The sequence below is a fragment of the Rhinopithecus bieti genome, unplaced genomic scaffold, assembly GCF_001698545.2.
Source record: "Rhinopithecus bieti isolate Rb0 unplaced genomic scaffold, ASM169854v2 scaffold_35538, whole genome shotgun sequence".
Taxonomy (NCBI): domain Eukaryota; kingdom Metazoa; phylum Chordata; class Mammalia; order Primates; family Cercopithecidae; genus Rhinopithecus; species Rhinopithecus bieti.
In genome coordinates this window covers 1,682,447-1,702,363 of record NW_016815913.1, presented here as the reverse complement: position 1 = coordinate 1,702,363, position 19,917 = coordinate 1,682,447, and positions in this window count along the sequence as shown.

Below are 19,917 nucleotides of genomic sequence, written 5' to 3'. Positions count from 1 at the left end.
AAATATACCAACTCTGTAAATAAGTGCTTTAGAATTTCAAAGGAAAGAATGATTACTCAAGCCTTTAATCCTCTGGGGGCTCTATGAAGAAAGTGGAGCTTGCACTGGACCTCGAAAAACACAGAGAAGAGTGCTCTCCAAAATAAGAGAAATGACATAAATACAAAAAATAGGAAAGCTTATGGTGAGTTTTTGTTTTTTTGAGACCGAGTTTTGCTCTTGTCGCCCAAGCTGGAGTGCAATGGCGCGATCTCAGCTCACTGCAACCTCTGCCTCCCAGGTTCAAGCGATTCTCCTGCCTCAGCCTCCTGAGTAGCTGGGATTACAGGCGCCCACAACGGCACCCAGTTGATTTTTGTATTTTTAGTATAGACGGGGTTTCACCATGTTGGCCAGGCTGGTCTCGAACTCCTGACTTCAGGTGATCCCCCCTCCTTGGCCTCCCAAAGTGCTGAGATTACAGATGTGAGCCACAAAGTTCTTTTTATTTGCCACGTTAACTCCTCTCTTGTTACAAAATTCATCATACAGTATCTTATAACTTCCAATTTAAGTGTATCATATTCATATTAACAGTTTCTATGTATGAGACAATTAAAGGGGAAAGATATGTTGCTTGAATTCCAATACAGACAACTTTAGCTCTGTGTCTCTGATGCAAAAGAAGACTCTATTCAGGCTCAGTGTTGGCAGTCTGTCTTTGTTTGGCTTTCTCAGTTTCTATGCTAATAAGGAGATCGTTACTGCTTTGGGAAACAGGATTAACTAAATTCCAGGTGCTTAATATATTCCCCATTTCAAATACAAACACGCCAGAGTGTTTATCCATCAGTCACTCTAAGGACTCCTTGCAGGCTATTTTACTTCCCACTTTGGTTTACTCTTTTTAATCCCTTCCCTCTAACATACTCAGGGACCCTATTAAATGATAGCAAAGGTTTTCTTTTCTGGTATATGGAACCTCTTTTGCTCCTGGCAGAATACAAACATGCTCAAATCTCTTTCAATTTTAAGATAATCTTGTTATCTAGCAGCTAATCTCCTATAACCTTCTTCTTAACAGACTTTGTATATATTTTTAATACATGACCCATGAAAGACCCATGAGTCCCCATCTTTCCTAAGGCATGTTTCTGATTTTCATGTGCTCAGAGAAAGGGCCTTCTCATACTTTTCAAGGTAAATGTCTTCTCCTTTGTTCACATTACCCTTTATATACAGATCCATTCTATCAAATGTGGAATTATATCATAGTTGATCCATCAAGACAGAAGCTCTACTTTTCATCCTTGGGTTATGACACAATTGCTGCTTCAAAATAGTGCGTCTAAGTAGTTGTTGGGTGAATAAATTATAAAAAATAAAATTAATAGACATATTTAATACTACTTTAAACTAACTATGCAAATATTAAAATTTAAAGCTCCATTGTTCTGTAAATTTCATATAGCCATTAACAATATAAACTATCTCTAAAATTTTGAGTTTTTCTGTGAAAAAGTTACTCGAAAGAAAAAATAACTATCAACTTTTGCTTTCTGGGAAGTAAGAATATGGCAGAATGGGGGAGAAAAACCTTATCAAATGTGCACACACTGAAGTGTCATTGATTTGGTATCTCCCAACCTTAAATATTCCAGCAGCTGTTTTTATTTTAAAACAAAATTGTTTGTTGAACAAAAAATTGCTTACTATTGGGCCATCTGCCCATTATCAAGATATATCAAAGAATATATTAGGAGCAGAGCTGCTTTCCTAAGTTAGTACATCTAGCAACCTGTATCCCTCCAGCTCCAGAAACCATGATATTTAAAGGAAACTTGGGGCACCTTTGTGCCCTCCCTGGTCCTTTATGTCAGTAGAAATCAACTCCAGAAATGTTATTTTTTTCCCAGCCTTTACAACTCCCGTACTGTCTCCACATCTCCTGCCTCAGGCTCATTTCACTATTTTCCCAAGAGTTAGATACACTGGGTAGCTTTGGTCCTATCATCGTCTCCTGAATTACTGCCTAGGATTAGTCAGTCACACCTACTTCCCAGGCCCTGACCTGGGAGAACCATCTTAGATCTTGCCCTGGTTGAAACTCACTTGTGGTAGAAGAATGTGAATTTAAGTCAGAGAAGGGAAGATCTCAGAACGATGGATTCCTTACAGAACCAACAACCAACAACAACAACATATTTCCTGAGAATTTCACTATTTACAAAGTACTGTCCCATACATTATCTTATCTGCTCTTTCTAATCACCCTTTGAGGAAACTGATGATGATGATGATGGCGACAATGACGATGACAATTTCTTTTTCACAAGTGACAAAAGACAGACTGAAAATTAGCGAGGCCAAAGAGCTGGAAATACTGAAGATGAAATTCAAATCCAGGTCTTATGATTGGAAGTTCTGTGTTTTTTTCCTACCCCATTGTATATGTCATAGATTGTTGCTCTAGGGACCTAGACATCTGCTCATGGCTCATGTAGCATGGTATTTACTCCCTACTTCAAAAAATGTAAAGGAAATACTGTTTACCATAAGCCAAAATGAATCTACTTTATCTCAAAGTATCAATTTATTGTCTTTTCCTTTCCTACTATTAGGAGGTCAGTGTTTCCAGTTTCTGTCAGTTCTTATTCCACATTTCTTTATTAACTCTGGTGTATCCTAAGTCAGATCACAATTTTAAAAGTTCAGATAATTTTCTTCTAGAAGTACTCTTCTTGTGAACCATGTATTTGCATACTGTAAGAAGTCTCTAAATCTCTCTATTCAGAATCACTAACATTTTCCTTTGTGAGCATGTGAACAAGGCAGGTCACTGAGCTGGACTGATAATATGTAAAGAAATAGAATATATTAGTGACCTCAAAGAGCTTGCTACCTACTAAGGATATTCAAATTTTAAATTTAACAATTAATTTGAAAGTAAGATAGATCATTTCTATCGTAACTTTTTTTGGCAGAAATTAGATGGAGTTACAGAAGAAGAGGGACCTAGTTCACCTGCCAGAAACACTTGAATGGTGAATTTAGTTAAGAAAATATATAGGCTGGGTGCAGTGACTCACGCCTGTAATCCCAGCACTTTGGGAGGCTGAGGCAGGTGGATCACTTGAGGTCAGGAGTTCGAGAACAGCCTGAGTAACATGGTGAAACTCCGTCTCTACTAAAAATACAAAAATTAGCCAGCCATGGTGATATATGCCTGTAATCCCAGCTGCTCGAGAGGCTGAGGCAGGAGAATCACTTGAACCCGGCAGGTGGAGGTTGCAGTGAGCCGAGATCGCGCCACTGTACTGCAGCCTGGGTGATGGAGCGAGACTCCATCTAAAAAAAAGAAGAAAAAAATATGAATCAGAACAGCTTCCATTGTCCTTGGATACAGGTATAACCAAATATGTGTTTGTTTGGTTTTGTTTTTATTTGTCTGAATATTTAGCAGAACTGCCTTACCCCTCAGGCATGTCTGCTAAGCTTTTTAGTTTGGTCATCCCTTGGTATCAATTGGTTCCAGGAACCCCAAGGATACCAAAATCCATGGATGCTCCAGTTCGTTGTATAAAATAGCATAGTATTTGCATATAACCCGTGTACATCCTCTCAAATACTTTAATCCATCTCTAGAGTACTGATAATACGTAATACAATGTAAATGCCTTGTAAATACTTGTTATACTGAACAAATTATTTTATTTGTATTATTTTTATTGTTTTATTGTTATTTGGGGTGAGTTTTTTTCCGAATATTTTCAATCCATGGTTGATTGAATTCACAGATGTGGACCCCACAGATATGGAGGGCCAACTGTACTGCCTCTTCAAGCCTCCCACTCGCATATATTTAATTACTTCTCATTAAAATAACCTCCAATCATTTTTCCTACAGTCAACACTATATGGCCTCAAGAATCAAAGTGAAGTATTGCCTCTCTGATTTCTCCCTTACCCTCCCCACCTCTCTGTCTGATTTAGATTCCCTCTACACTACTGACATAGCTTCTACACTCAATATAATCATACTGAACCGGGACCACTAATTTGTTTTCTACTTCCTCACTAGACTGGAAGCTTCTTGAAAACATGAGCCATGTTTTATTTTAATTTTATTTATTCAACACAGATAGATGGATGGATGGATGGACGGGTAGATAGATAGATGGAAGATACAAACATAAATATCATTTAATATTTACAAGCAGGATTTGAATTAAATTCAATATGACTCCATGACTCCAAGAGCCATACTTTTTAATGTAATATGGTTTTATTATATTTGATAAATGAATAAATTCATAGATTGAATGGAATTAGTTATCCAATTAATTTATAAACTCTGTAATTGACTGTTTTCTACTTATTGAACATTAGAATCTCTTAGTAATCTGATGCTGCTTTCTCAAAGCATAAAGACCACCTGTGTCAGCATTATCTGGGCTTCTTACAAATTTCTTCCCCCAATCTATGTCTATACAATGAGAATTTTGAAACATGAGCCCTAAGAATCTGCATTTTAGTGAAATCTTTGATGCTTTGTAGTAGTGATAAAGTATGAGAACACTGCCATAGCCTATGAATAGCCAATAAATATTGAAGGTGGAAACAGAAATTACTGGTAAGGCTTATATTTTCTCTACCCTCTGTAAGATTCTTAGAGGCTGAGATAGACCCAAAAGTAGAGGTATCCACACAAAGGCCCCAAAACACAGATGATACAGCACCAAAACATGTAACCTCAAATGCAAAAATCTTTTCTACATTTGTTATCAAGATGGGTATGGTATATTTGGGGCAGGAGGAGGAGGCAAATTAATAGTGTGCTGGAATTGGCTTTTATAGACTTTTGAGAGGTTGCTGCTCTCAAATTTTCAGGCCGGACGCGATGGCTCACGCCTTTAATCTCAGCATTTTGGGAGGCTGAGGCGGGAGGATTACTTGAGGTCAGGAGTTGGAGACCAGCCTGACCACCATGGTGAAATCCTGTCTCTACTAAAATACAAAAATTGGCTGACTGTCACCTATAATCCCAGCTACTTGGGAGGTTGAGGCAGGACAATTACCTGAACCCAGGAGGCAGAGGTTGCAGTGAGCCGAGATCGTGCCATCGCACTCCAGCCTGAGCAACAGAGTGAGACTGTCTCAAAAATAAATAAATAAATAAATTTTCAAAAATTTTACAATGCAGTTGTTAAACATACCCATTATCAAAAACTAAATTATACAAACTTATAATTCATTAAACTATGTTAAAACAAAGGCAACAAACATTTGAAACTCATCACTGGCTGGGCACCATGGTTCATGCCTGTGATCCCAGCACTTTGGGAGGCCGAGGCGGGCAGATCGACTAGGGCCAGGATCGGAGGCCACCCTGGCCAACATGGCAAAACCCTGTCTCTACTAATATTAAAAAAAGTTGGGCCCGGGCGCGGTGGCTCAAAGCCTGTAATCCCAGCGCTTTTGGGAGGCCGAGACGGGGCGGAATCACGGAGTCAGAAGATCGAGACCATCCTGGGCTAACATGGTGAAACCCCCATACTCTACTAAAAAATACAAAAAACTAGCCGGGTGAGGTGGCCGGGCGCCTGTAGTCCCAGGGCTACTCGGAGAGGCTGAGCAGTGAGAATGGCGTAAACCCGGGAGGCGGAGCTTGCAGTGAGCTGAGATCCGGCCACTTGCACTCCCAGGCCCGGGGAAGAGTGAGACTCCGTCTCAAAAAAAAAAAAAAAAAAAGTTAGTCGGTCATGGTGGTGCATGCCTGTAATCCCGGCTACTTGGGAGACTGAGGCAGGAGAATCGCTTGAACCCAGGAGATGGAGATTGCAGTGAGCCGAGATTGCACCACTGCACTCCAGTCTGGGTGACAGTGATACTCCATTTCAAAAAATAAATAAATAAATAAATATAAATAAATATATAAAAATCATCACTGTCTAAATGTAGTAAGCTCTCTCTGTCTTGAGTTCTGCATCCATGGACTCAACCAACCAAAGATTCAAAATATTAGAAAGAAAAAATCATTAAAAACATCAGTACAACAATAAGAAAGAATATAAATAAAAATAATATAGTATAATAACTATTTACATAACATTTACATTATACTAGGTATTATAAGTACTTTAGAGATGATTTAAAGTACACAACAGGATGTGTGTGGGTTACATGCAAATAGCATGCTATTTTATATAAAGGACTTGAGCATCCACAAATTTTGATACCCTCAGGTTCCTGAAACCAATCCCCCACAAACACCAAGGGATACCATGGATACCAAGGGTTTACTTTGTTACATAATTTATTACATTTTTCTTACTTTATTACTATATCACATTTTCTATTATCTTTGCTTTTGAGGTAATTTATTTCTATTGTATCTTTATGGTGCAAATAGTATATACTGGGGTGCTACTGTGCATCTCTTCCCAGTTCTGTATTCAGTAATGTCATGCTAATAGCTTGAAATCAATCATGATGAGAGTATTTATATGATGGAAATTGGCAAACACTATAAATCAGAAATTGATTTGTGCTAAGGTTGAAAAATATTTCAACTTAATAAATACAATTTGTATAGGGTGAGAAATTATTAACAGTAGATCATATATTGAATTTAGTGACAATAAGTTTACTGGGAGAAAGGCTAACTGGATTGGGATGTAACTCAATTTGTCAAGTCATGGTTGAATGGCAACTATAGGTTGGCTATCGATACAAGAACTTAGCAAAAATCAATGAAAGCATTTGCAATAAGTGACATATGATATTTGCAATTTAGAGTACATTTTATTATTATTTGTAAATTGCCTGTTACACTTCCTTTTCAGCAGTAAAATCTGTAATAGCTTATGTACACCCAGATACACATACACTTTTCTCAGAAAATTGGTTGTTAAACATTTATCTGCACACCAAGAGGTTGTGGGAGTCGTGTGATAGTTCACCTAAATCTGAAGATCTTATCAATAGTTTCCAAGACAAAAGCTGGAGGTGCCAGCTATAAAACTCATAGAAAAAAATTAAATGTACAGCTTTGTGACCTTGTATTAGGCAATAGTTTCTTAGATATGACACTGATAGTACAAGTAACAAAAGAAAAAAATAAATGAACTCAACATCATCAAAATTAAGCATTTTTATAGTTCAAATGACTATTAAGAAAATAAAAAGGCAACCCCGGAAATGAGTGAAAATATTTACAAATCACATATCTGATAAGGGATGGTATCCAGCACAGAAAACTCTTACAACTCAACACTAGAAAGACAAATTACCCAGTTTTAAAATGGGCAATAGATCTGAATAGATAATTCTGCAAAGATATACAAGTGGCCAATAAGTACATGAAAAGATGCTCAACATCATTAGCTCTCAAGGAAATGTGAACCAAAACCACAACGAGATAGCACTTCATAACTACTAGGATGGCTATAATAAAAAAAGATACATAACAACAAATACTGGCAGGATATGAAAGAATCAAACCTACTTCATTCATTGCTAGTGGGAATGTAAAATGGCGCAGCCTCTTTGAAAAACAGCCTGGCATTTCTTCCAAAGGCTAAACATAGTGTTACCATGTGACCCAGTGATCTCACTCCTAGGTATATACCCAAGAGAAGTGAAAACCTGTGCACACAAAAACTTGTACATGAATGTTCATAACAGAACTAATTAAAATAGCCAAAAAATGAAAACAAACCAGTCTGTCCACTGATGAGTAAATAAAATATGATATATCTGTACAATGGGATATTATTCAGCAATAAAAACAAAATGCGGTTGGGTATGCACAGGACCCAGCAAGGGAGACTAAACAGAAGTAGCCAATGAGATAAGGAGAAAACCCAATCTTTGCAACCTCCCTGGAAGCTCTAGGTTTTGTTGGTCCCATTTTACATGCATCTAAACAGAAGCTCAACGTAGTCATGTTACAAGATGCCTCAATAAGACAGGGTCAGAATCTAAGCTGCCAATTACCTGAGTTTAGTTCAGGTTTTTCCACACTTCTAAGATTATAACTGAAGAAAAGATAAGATTCTAAAAATGTGTGTATTGTTGCTATTATTGTACTTATCTACTGTTTTAGCATTAGGTTTTTGGCCAGTAATTTACCATAAGAGCTACATTACTGAGTTAAATTTGTCCCACTTCTGCAGAACACCAACAACGTACATCTACCTCAACTATCATCCCTACTCAAACTTCTCAATATGGTTAAATTGAAGAACATCTTTGGACTCACAGCGCTGACCAGCCAAGACCAAGGTATGTTTCACACAAAGCTGTGGATACAGCGGTGGCAGATGGGCCTGAAGACAGTCCCAGATAAGAAGCACTGCTTGCCTCCTGCTGCAGCTACAGTTTTGTGAATTCACCTGACTTCCTCCTCTCCTTGGCTGCTCAGTCCTTTTCTCCATGTTTGGTTTAACCAGTATTTTTCTCACTGTCCTAGCTTTCCCATTTTACCTTTTTAACTGGAGTACTGTAGATAGCTAAAACAGCTTATAAACTGACTTAAACGTCTGGGATAGAGTAGTATTTAAATCTAGGAAACAGAAATTTAGAATGGTTAATGATGGAAAATTTATTTTGGAAAAACTGTATTTGACCTTTAAAGCAACCGACATTGGTATATTTAAAAACCAAAAAAGTTTTAGGCAGAAATTCCTAGTAATGACATATCATTAATAACAAAGAATTCTCTACTCCTTCAGGGATCAAAAATTGTCTAGATCTTTCATCAAGTTCAGTACAATATTTATTTTTAAATCAAGCCCTGACCTCTAGTGGCTAAATTGAATTAATTCAATACCTGAACCTACTGAACAATCCTAATGACACAAAAAAAGACAGTCCAACATTATAACCTTCCTAATATAATGCAATAGGTAAAATCCAGTTCCACCTATGAAATATTTCTGCAAAAAACAAAAATCAATCCTGAATCTTATCCAGTGTCTAGGTCCAACAAGCAGTTTAGAGGAAATAAAAAGGCAGGTAAACATGTTAGATGCCACTAATCTAGAATGTGGAAAGTTCTACTGCACAAAATAACATAAGAAATGTGGTAGAAGAGAAAATTATTATAGATTAAAACAATTACGTTTTATTGTTGTAGATTTAAAGTGTCCTAAGATACTTATAGATTAAAAGTATCATATTAAGCTAATGCTATGTGTGGACCTTGTTTTGATGCTGATTTGAACAAAGTTTTTTAAATCGTGAAAATTAGGGACATGTGAACTGGATATTATATGATACGACAGAATTATAGTTCACTTTTAAGGTATGATACTGATATGATTGCTTTTTAAAATTATCTCTTAGCTAGATATACAGTGAACTATTTACAACTGGAATTTTTAAAATTACAGATGCAAAGGCCCTGTCTTAGGAACAGGAAAGAGGCCAGCGTGAAGTGAATGAGGGGATGATAAGACTTTTAATGAGAGAGGATATCATCAGAGTGTCATAAAACCCCAAATTCAGGCTCGTGTACCCGACGTGCAGTTGATGCCAAATACTGACACACAGGTGCTCAGAGACAGAGGAAGATTTACTTGATTTGGCCAAAGCAAGAAGGCAGGAGAGCAAGATTTCTCAAATTCATCTTAACAAAAAGAAGCAGGGGTGGCCACAGGGGCTTATGCCTATAATCCCAGCATTTTGGGAGGTGGAGGCAGGTGGATCACTTGAGGTCAGGAGTTCGAGATCAGCCTGGGCAACATGGCGAAACCCTGTCTCTACTAAAAATACAAAAATTAGCCAGGTGTGGTGATGGGCAGCTATAATCCCAGCTACTCAGGAGGCTGAGGCAGGAGAATGGCTTGAACCTGAAGGGCAAAGGTTGCAGTGAGCCCAGAGCACTGCACTCCAGCCTGGACGAAAGAGTGAAACTCCATCTCAAAAAAAAAAGAAGCAGCAGAAGCAGGGAGTTTTTATGCAGCCAAAGGGTAAGGGAGGGGAAGTTTCAGGGAATGAAGGGGTAAAGTCTATGTTTCTTCAGTCTCAGATAATATAATACTTTGAGCAACCAGATACCTGGGCATCAGCAGCTGTTTGTGAAGTCCTTAGAGGAATTTATTTCACCTTTGTTAACTCACCATTGAGCCCACTAGCCTCCTCACTGTTTCTGAGTGTGGTTTCTCCCATCCCTCCTGCTGCTCTCCCCACCTTTCCACTTGTTGGCCCCTCCCTCTCTTCCTTCAGATTTTTTTTTTTTTTTGCTTGCAGTTTAATTAGTCCTTCACTAACTGTTTTTAAGTCGACATCATTCCTGCCTCTCTCCATCCAGCACTCCCTGTATGCCTTTCCCTGCTTTCTTTTTCTTCTTCATGGCACTTATTATCATCTGATAAGGAGAAAGCACCTGCCATTTGGCAATTGGCCTGATGCTCACAGCTTGGCCCCGTTCTCCTGCTGTACATAAACAATTTCATAGATCGTCAACAACAGACAAGGACACTCTGAGATTTTGATAAAGCGAGACAAAAACAAGGCCACTGTGCCACCCACAAATTACCAAACACCTCTTTTCTTTTGGCCAAAATTAATGACTGCTGCTTCTTTATCAAGTACAACTTTAGCCTCAATCTAGTCTGTCCTCTCTATATGTAAGATTTATTAAGATGCCCAATCAGAATTTCCCCTACTTCCTGACAACTGTAAATCCAGAGCAAAGCTCTATGTTATGAGACCCTGTTCCGAGTTGCCCAGCTAAAGCCCACATCCTATAATAGATTACACTCTTTTTTGAGTCACCTGTGGGTCTCTGTGGTGACTGTTGTCCCTCTCTGCAAAAAATAACAAACCCTAGTTGTTCAACTATAGCTGTGTTCCTGTTGGCCTTTGCCTGAAGGACACAGACACACATCATGTACTACGTGTTCTCATTTATTCATTTCTCCCTCTAGGAAGTATCTCTCTGAGGTCATACATGTTTATCCCTTTGGACACTACTAATGTTCCCAGCAGATGGAAACATACCTAGTATATTAGAAGTCTCAAAAAATAGTTATTAATGGATGAATATTTGAGCAAAAAGATTGGGGTAGGCATTACAGACGTGTTAAAATAGCTAAATGGGAGGCCATTAGACTGAACTAACTCTGACACCCTGGGTTCCTATATAAGCAAAATGGAACCTAACAAAATTTTAAACTTTATCTCAGCCAATCACAAATGGCCAATTGGGCATTATTTATATTGTCTTGAATCTGTCACTGAAATAGTCCAAATAAGGCAGTCACTCAAACTTTAACCGGACAAATAATTTCTTTGATTTCACATTCATCCTATAAAAGCTTTTCCTTCAACCCCTTCCAGATTTCTGGGTGAGCCCCTAACCATTCCCTGCTTGTTTCATGAATCACTGTCTGCTCAAATAGACTCTTAGTTTTTAATGTGCCAAAGTTTATGTTTTAATAGATGCAAACATGAATCTGAGCAAATCCTGGAGATGTTCTGCAGGCAGTGGTCCAGTTATATGAATGCCTATTCAAAAAGGTTGCCTGGATAAAGGAAGAAAGGGGCAAGAAATGAATCAAATTCTACAGTGGGGACCACTATGTTTCTCTGCTTTCAGTGCCTGCTTTATTATTCTTTTCTTTTGCTTTCTTTCTTTATCAGGGTCACCCTCAGGAAAAAGTCAGACCCACTCCCCTGACACCAGTACTGGCTGGGGGAAACAGGTTTAGCATATGTCAATGAGAACCACACATGCTAAGGAGTTTCATGCCAAAGCTATCAAGCTTCCCTTTGACAGCCTCAGTGAGAAAACAAGTCAATAGCAATGCATTAACTGGAATTTAGAAAACTTACTTATTTTTTTAAAAGGCTGAAAATTATTATACGTTACAGAACAATGGTTCTCACACTCCAGGGCACTTAAGAATCCCCTGAGGTGTTAGAAAAAGAGACTTTTCAATTGAAATAAGTTTCTAAATTTATAATATAATTAGTATTTTGAGATTAAAGTCTTAAGAAATCTAAATTTATAAATTCATAAATTGAATATTCACTAAAACACCAGCAACTCCAGGTATTTTTTCAAGCCCCACATCTTCCCTTGTCAAAACAATTAGCAATGCACCTGACATTTATCAGGCATCTTCGTAGGTTCTGTTGCCTTTATTATACAAGCGCTCTCTTGCCTTTATAGGCAACCCACCTTCTTCTTTTCCTTGGATTCAGCTATTATCTTTCTGTCAATTATCAATAAATTAATAATTTTGATGAGGGAATCTCTTTCAAGTTTGGTAATGTTATGGGATCTTGGAGGTGTCCTTCTGGCTGGAAACCCCTGGCTGGTGGAGGCTTTGCCCAAGTTTTGCTCAACCCACTGGGCTTGTTCTGCCCACTTGGCCTGGCAGGCTGTACTCAGCTCATGCCACTGGCCTGGATCCCACACCTCCAAGGGAGACAGTGAGTCAAGCATGGAGCAACAAGGGTTGTGTGTGTGTGAGCGTGGGGTCTGGCCACTGTACAGTCAGACATGCAGCTGCTGCCATGGGGCAGGCAGCTCCAGGTGCCAGCATAGGCGCAGGCTCTCAGTGAGGCTGCAGCTGGACAGGGCGCATCACAAGGAGCTTCTCTGGCTGGCACCAGGAAAAGCGGTAGTGCCTGGAAGCTTGGAGATGCCATGAACCACGGGGCCCTAAAGAAGGAGTCACAGCCCTGGCTCAGGGAGCTCCCAGGTCTAGATTTCCCAAAAGGCCACAGCTCTCCTTCTCTTTGCCTGCAACGTGGGAAGCAAGGGGCATGTTTCAGCCCTGTTTGTATTACAGTTCTCTTAGCCTTGCCATTTAGTGGTTCCCAAGTTCTTGTCTTGTGACTAGGAAAAAGGAGGCACGCACCCGAGTGAAGGGTGAGCAAAATGATGAAGAGCTTTATTGAGCGATAGAACAGCTGTCTCCCAAAAAGGGCAGCTCCTTTCCTCAGCCAGGGTGTCCCGTCAAGTGTTCAGCTCCTAACAGAGCAGGTAGCTCCTCTCTGCAGTCTAGTCGTCCAAACAAGTGTTCACTCTCGCCAGGGAGAGTTGCTCCTCTCTGCAGCTGTTCCTCCCGTGGTCCAGCTACCAGCAGAGATGGTAGCTCCTCTCTGCAGCTGGTCATCCCGTCATCCATTCAGCTCTGGCTGAGCCCTGGGCTTTTATGGCCTCAGAGGAGAGGAAGTACCCACTGACTGGTCAACGGGAGGCCATGGCGGGGGTGAGGCCAGAAAAGCCACCACAAGTTCCCGCTCCGATCAGCTGGATGGACAGTCCAGCCCCAAGACTTCAGGCCTTCCCTGGCCTAAAGGTGGGGCCTCACCAGGGGCTTGCCCCCCTTCTGCCCTCTTAAGAGCCTGTGTGCCTCCTGCGGCTGTCCATGGTGCCCAGACTGTAGGCCAGCACCGAGCTGCTCTCAGCCACCCCTCAGTTTCCTGTGTACTCCTCCGTGCCCAAAGTCCGGAGGGGGTCTACGCAGCAGGGGGCTGACGTGTCAGCACTGTCTCGAGCTTGTGCACACCAGCAGGATGTGATGGCGCCCGGGCTTGGCCCCACCCCAGCTCCAAGATCAAAGCAGTGCAGGGAACAGGGAGAGGCCAGGCAGGAGCAGGCACCCCCGAGTCTGTGGGGACACGGGGGCCTTCCTGACCCCAACGGTACAAATCCCAGAGAGGGCCTGGGTCCTGCACCTCGGAAGGTGGGGCTCCTACCTGCTCTGTGGAGTGTACAGGCAGCCCCGGCCATGCCTTCCTCACAGCCTGGGACGGGGGCTCCAGGTCCTTGCTGGGTGCCTCTCTGGCCACCCCTCTGTGCCCAATCGCGTCGCTCCATCACTCCCACTCTGGGCTGGGCGACTTGGCCTGGCCTCATAGCGGCGGCCCCCGGGGGGCTGCGGGGCGGCTTCTGCTTGTCCTTGGCTCCCTCTGGCTCCATGAAGCGTGAAGCGTGGCACAGCCCCGGGCCCAGCTCCCCTCGTCCCCACGCCCTCCCCACAGCAGCAGTGCGTGGGTGAGAGCAGCAACATGGGGCCAGGGTCCCGAGTGATGGAGGCTCCAGGCCTAGGGGCGGGTCCCACCTGGCTGCATGAGTTTGGGTGCAGCACAGGAGGTTGCTTCCCGTACGTAGGGCACAGGGGACCCACCACCGCCACTGCTGCTCCCACAGCGGTTCCTGCTACCACCGCTCGCACCTCCCCACTGCAGCCGGTGTGGTGGCAGTGACCTCTCCGGACCACCCGCTGCTGCCATCAGTAAGTTTCCAGACCTGAACCAGCCACAAATTGCCCCTGGTAGGGTCTACCCAAGTGCACGAAACCATCTTTAAGAAATACCACTAACTGGTTGCCCTCTGACTGTAACAATGCTTATTTTAGGCAAACTTTAAAATAGATATGTAGGATCTCTAAAAAGAGCATTATTTGTTCAAAGAAAACACTAATACAGTACTGACTATTCCATTTGTTGCCACAAGATGTCACTTACATACAAGCAAACTCTCTGTGTATACTAGAAACGATTTTGTTTCAGAATTTTTTGGGTCCTAATTTGTGAGGACACCCGGTCATCCATTCTGGATAATAAAAATATGAACAGAAAATGCTTCCTGACCTCAAAAGGCTTAAAAGCTTATAAAGAAGCAGATGTGTGCTCAAGTATCTAAACACAATTCATAGTACAATTCAATGCACCAGAAATGCACACTCTCTAAGCAAAAATTGGCCTCGACAAAGTTAAATAGTCAAGGAAGACTTTATTTAAGGATATTGTGATAGGTGAGAAAGTCCAGAATATAGTATGAACTCAACTCCACTGAAACAAAGGGGAAGAGAATTGGTTTTGGGTGTGTGTGTGTGTGTACATATATATATATGTGTGTGTGTGTGTGTGTGTATATATATATATAATGGTAAATATACATAAGATAAAATTTCCCATTTTAGTAATTTTTCAATGTACAATTCAGTGGTCCTGAGTATATTCACAGTGTTATACAAACATCACCACTACCCATTTCTAGAACTTTTCCATCACCCCAAATAGAGACTCTATGTCAATTAAATAATAACTTCCAATTCTTCTTTCCCATATCCCCTAGTAAACCATTCGTCCTTCTGTCTCATGAATTTGACTACTCTAGATACCTCATATAAGTGGAATCATGTAATATTTATACTTTCGTTTCTGGCTTATTTTATTAGCCTAATGTTTTCAAGGTTCATCCATAATGTAGCATGTATCAGAATTCTGTTCCTTTTTCAGGCTAATACTCCATTGCATGTATTAACCACATTTTATTGATACATTTATCTGTCGATGGACATTTGGAGTGTTTCCACCTTTTGGCTATCGTGAATAATACTACTATAAATGTTAGTGTGCAAATATCTGTTCACGTCCCAGTTTTCAATTTCCTTGGGTAATACCTAGAAGTAGAATTGCTGGATCACATGGTAATTCTGTGTTGAACTTTCTAAGAAACAACCATACTGTTTTCTGCAGCAGCTACACAATTTTATATTCTCACTAGCAAGGTACAAATATCCAGATTTCTCCACATTCTTAACAACACTTGTTATTTTCTGCTCTTCTGATAATAATTATCCTAATGAATATGAAGTGGTATTTCATTATAGTTTTGATTTGCACTTCCCTAATGATGAGTGATGCTAAGCACCTTTTCGTGTGCTGATTGGCCATTTGTACCTCTCCTTTGGAGAAATGTCCGTTCAAATTATTTGCCCATTCTTAAATTGGGTTATTTGGGTTTTTTGTCGTTGAGTTGTAGACGTTCTTTACATATTCTTTATTTTTATATATATCAAATGTATTATTTGTAATATATTTGTCTCATTTTGTTGGTTGCCTTTTCACTCTATTGATGTACAGAAGTTTAGCAGGAGAGGTTTTAAGAGCTGGAGTAGGGGATAGTAGGTCCTCTATGTTACCCGGCCTTACCTAAAGAAAACGCAAACTTTCCTGTATCTTCCTAATAGGAGGTACTGTTATAACTTGGAGCTAACCCCCCTCTGAAGTTGGTTACTGCCTTACCACAGAAACTAGAGACAGGGGCTCTATCTTCCTTGATTATTACATTTCAAGGAGATGGCCCTCAAGTCCTTAAGAAAGACATTCCAGGGTTGTAGAATTGTTAACAGGTATTTAAAAAAAAAAAAAATGTATCTCAAAGGAGCAAAAAAAGAGCCTAAAAGTTTTTTATAGTAAATGATCTAAGAAAAGGGAGGTCAGTGGTCTAGAGTTGGGAAGAAATCCTATCTAAAGTTAGGAGAACTAAGAGAAATACTAATGAGACTTTATTTTGGCTACCTTGGTTAAAAAAAACATTTGGAGGCCGGGCAAGGTGGCTTATGCCTGTAATCCCAGCACTTTGGTAGGCCGAGGTGGGCGGATCACCTGAGGTCAGGAGTTCAAGACCAGCCTGACCAACATGATGAAACCCCATCTCTACTAAAAGTACAAAAATTAGCCGGGCATGGTAGTGCCCAGTACTAGTAATCTCAGCTACTCGGGAGGCTGAGACAAGAGAATTGCTTGAACCCAGGAGTTGGAGGTTGCAGTGAGCCAAAATCACGCCATTGCACTCCAGCCTGGGTGACAGAGCGAGACTCTGTCTCAAAAAATTATACACATACATACATACATATATACATACATACAAAAGAATGAGCCGGGTGTCGTGGCGGGAGCCTGTAATCCCAGCTACTAGATAGGCTGAGGCAGGAGAATTACTTGAACCCAGGAGTCAGAGGTTGCAGTGAAACAAGAATGTGCCATCACACTTCTGCGTGGGCGACAACAGCAAAACTCCATCTCAAAGCGGAAAAAAAAGCATTTGGGCACATTACAGATGAGAAAAACTAATTCCAACTGGAAGAAATCCCAGAAAGTATCTCAGAGGTATTAACATTTATGTAGTCAAGCAGTCTGGTATAAGATTCAACAGGCAAATTTATTAAAAAAGAAAATGCCAGGTAAAGGAAAATCATTAGTTAAAACAAAATAGAGAAATAAAAGTTTATAGCAAGATACACAATGCAGCCAGCAAGACAGCAGGATGTAAAGGAGTTATCGTGGAAGACTCTGTCTGGGAACATGGATAAGCCTGGACCATGGAGGGCCTAAATGTCATATTAGGACTTCAGACTTCACTTTAAGGACACTACGGTATCAAAAAAATGTAACAGGGGGCATATGACATGATCCGGGTATTGGAAGTGTGGAAAGCAGCTGGAGAGAGGGAGTCAGGCAGGAGAGAAGGCTTTGTCTTTCCATTGCCATGGCCGTGGCTGGCACACCTGGCAGAACAGCTGTCCACAAGCCAACAGGTAGGGCCTCCTCACATACTGCTGCAACTACCCTTTCTCAGACTGCACTTGCACCTGCCCTGTCCTGGGAGGAGTGATTTGAGCCAGAAAAGAAACTGTGACATCAGTAGCAATGGTACCAGAGTGGAAAGCATTAGGGAAGGAGGAACAGAGTGACACTCATAAGAAAATAATTTCTTTCACAGCACAGCCAGGCAGCCTTCAACTCTAAAATCGAGGACCCACTATTGTAGGGGGAGCTCAAGGCAACAGCCCTCACAGCACCAGTGGAGGGAAGGGAGGCTCCTGATGAGTTATTTGCATCACAAGTACCCAAGTATCCAACACAGCCAGACTTGGGTGGGTCTCCTCCACCACCACTGTTGGTCACTGAAAGACCACTTAACATGTTACTCTGTGCCTCTTTTTTTTCAAGTAAACTGGCAGTTAGATCTAGAGACTTGATTAAATTCAGATTTATGATTTTATTTAAAAAGTCATAAACAATAATACTATAAAGTACTATTTATATAGTATAGTACATAGCACATAATCTTTGATCATCTCACTTTTGGTATTGTTAAGATTGACCAGGTATTGTCAGCCTGACACACTATAAAGTGGATCACTACTAAGTTTCCTTTCAACCTTCCACCCATTTGGTTATTTGGCAACCATTAGTAGTTTTTCCCTAGAAGCATTGTTTTCTTACAGGTTGCAAAATGGTGATATTCTATCACTTCTTCTTCATTTATGCACTGGAATTTTTCTATTAAAAAATTTTCCCAGGCCGGGCGTAGTGGCTCACACCTGTAATCTCAGCACTTTGGGAGGCTGAGGCAGGTCAATTGTCTGAGGTCAGGAGTTCAAGACTAGCCAGGACAACATGGTGAAACCCTGTCTCTACTAAAAATACAAAATTAGCCAGGTGTAGTGGCACACGCCTGTAATCCCAGCTACTCAGGGGGCTGAGGCAGGGGAATACTTGAACCTGGGAGGTGGAGGTTGCAGTGAGCCAAGACTGCACGATTGCACTACAGCCTGGGCAAAAAGAGTGAAACTCCATCTCAAAAAGAAAAAAGAAGGTTTTCCCCTATCAACTCTTTGGTTTACTCTGAATTCCAGTTGTGTAGGAAAGCAAAAAATTTGGTTTAAAAAACTTTTTAAAAGCAATTTCAGAATAATGAATTAGTGCCCTAGCAATCCTCAATGTGACCAGTGAGAGGTTTTATAAAAGCATTGAAATTTATGTATTTTGAAATTTTTGATGTATTTCAAACCATTTCAGTCAAAAAAATCTTTCTGATTCTCCTTGTTGCTCCAATTGTCCGTTCTTTTGCCAGTAGGAGCTCTTTCAAATTGGACTCTGTATCATTGCTTACAGAAATACACACACACACACACACAGAGGATTCAGAACACACACGCCTTCTACTTCTAAGACCCCACCTAGTTATTCCCATCTGCTAGTGGATCTGTTCATATTCCAGTGGCCAAAATGAGTCACATAGCCACATGCAAAATCACCATGAGGAAGTATACTCTGCCCACACTGAAGCCATGGGAAGGAGAGTGAGAAATAAAAATGTTTTAAAATCCTGTGAACTAACACTATCTACCACATTGAATGGATGGTTCATTTTACATGTCAATTTTGCTAGGCTACAGTACACAATCAAACATTAATCTAGGTGTTGCTGTGAAGGTATTTTGAAGATATATTTAATATCTATAATCAGTTGACTTTAGGCAAAAGAGATTAATCTTGATAATGTGGGTGGAACTTATTCAATTAGCTGAAGGCCTTAAGAGCAAAATCTGAGATTACTCAGAGAAAAAGAAATTCTGCCTCAAGACTACAGTATCAACTCTTGCCTGAGAATCCAGCCTACTCAGCTGCCCAACAGATTTCAGACTTGCCAGCTTCCATAATCACCTGAGCAAAATATGTAAAATGGGATGGCTCTGGTCAGAGCAATTAACCAAGGAAAAGAAATGAAAGGGTTCAAACTGGGAGAAAAAAAAGTATAACTATCTCAGTTCACAGATTACATGATTCTATATATAGAAATCCTAAAGAGTATACACTTGTATACACACATACAAAATTATTAGAGCTAATAAGTAAATTTTCAGAGTACAAGGTTAACACCTGCTATGATTTGAATATATCCCCCCAAAGGACATGCTAGAAACTTAATCCATAATGCAACAATGTTGGGTGGTAAGCCTAATGTAAGTTGTTTAGGTCATGAGGTCTCCACTCTCATGAATAAATTAATGTCAATTGTAAAAGGACTTGAGGCTTCAAGTTTGATCCCTTGCTCTCTAGCCCTCTCTTTGCTCTTCCACCATGGGATAACATACAAACCAAGTAGGCTCTCACCAGATGGCAGCCCTTCAATCTTAGACTCTTCAGCATCCAGAACTGTGAGTCAATAAATTTCTGTTTATTATATATTACCCAGTCTGTAGCATTCTGTTACAGCAGCAGAAAATGGACTAAGACAATACCTCAGAATCAATTATGTTTCTATACATAAGCAATGAGCAATCTGGAAAATTAAAAAAAAAATTGTCATTGATAGTAGCATTTGCTAAGAACTGA